Here is a 1,154-nt window from a genome sequence, read left to right on the forward strand (position 1 = left end):
GATGTGTTTATTATTTTTTTCATAATTTTATCTACTTTCACATCATATTGATCTTTTTTATAGATAGTGAAGACTGGTAGGTGGTCACTGACATCCGTGATCAAAATGCCACCCATAAGTTCTTTATTTGTTATATTTGTAAAAATGTTGTCAATCATTGAAGCACTATGGGTAGTAATTCTTGTGGGTTTTGAAATCAATGGATAAAGATTTAAACTGTGCATTTGGTTTATGAATGTTCCGATATTATTTGAGTCTGTTTTATTTCCCAGGTCTATGTTAAAATCTCCACACAAAAAAACTGATTTATTAGAACTTTTTTCCAATACTGTCATGATGTGATTGGTGAATGATTCAATATTTGAATCAGGTGATCAATATACGCAACTTATCATTATATTTTTGGAAGTCTCGTTTAATATTTCAACTGTAATCATTTCCATAATGTTATCCACAGCTACTGACAATTTATTGATCATTTTACATTTAATTTCCTTATTCACAAGTAGAGCTACGCCTCCACCTCATTTATTGTTTCTGTTCACATGATAAAGTTCATACCCTTCAATATTAACACTTTTATATATTTTCTTCATTTAGCCATGTTTCTGAGACTGCTATTATACTGAAAGTTCTAACAGTTCTAACACATTATTATTGTTTTTTTTTAAAGAAAACTTTATTTACCAAAAAACAAATACAAGCAAGTAACTCTAAAAAGGGTATAACAGAGGCAGACTTCGATAAGAACAAAACAGAAGAAATAAAATTAAAGAAACTACAACAAGGGGGTATATGTTTTATAAGATAGAACTTTATTGATCCCGCAGGTAATTGTTGTGCCAGAGTTTCAGTAAAGGAACAAACAAGGATGTGTGTGTGTGTGGCAAGGGCGTCAGAAGCATCCGTAATGTGTAGGGGGGGGGGGGGCAATGTTGTGTGTAGGTGTGTGTGCGTGCAAAGAAGTGTACACTACCGTACAAAAAAGCAGCATTTCACCTATATTTCCTTTAATTCCACACATTTACAGCATGTTTCTCATCAAGTTTGTGTAAATTCAGCTGTGAGTTTTAAAGACATTTTAACTTTAATACACTTTAATACAGAGCCTCAGATCAGCATTATTTGTCTTTATAGAGAAAAAAAAAAAAAAA

Source organism: Nematolebias whitei, chromosome 6, assembly GCF_014905685.2.
Source record: "Nematolebias whitei isolate Nwh7 chromosome 6, NemWhi1, whole genome shotgun sequence".
NCBI classification, from domain to species: Eukaryota; Metazoa; Chordata; class Actinopteri; order Cyprinodontiformes; family Rivulidae; genus Nematolebias; species Nematolebias whitei.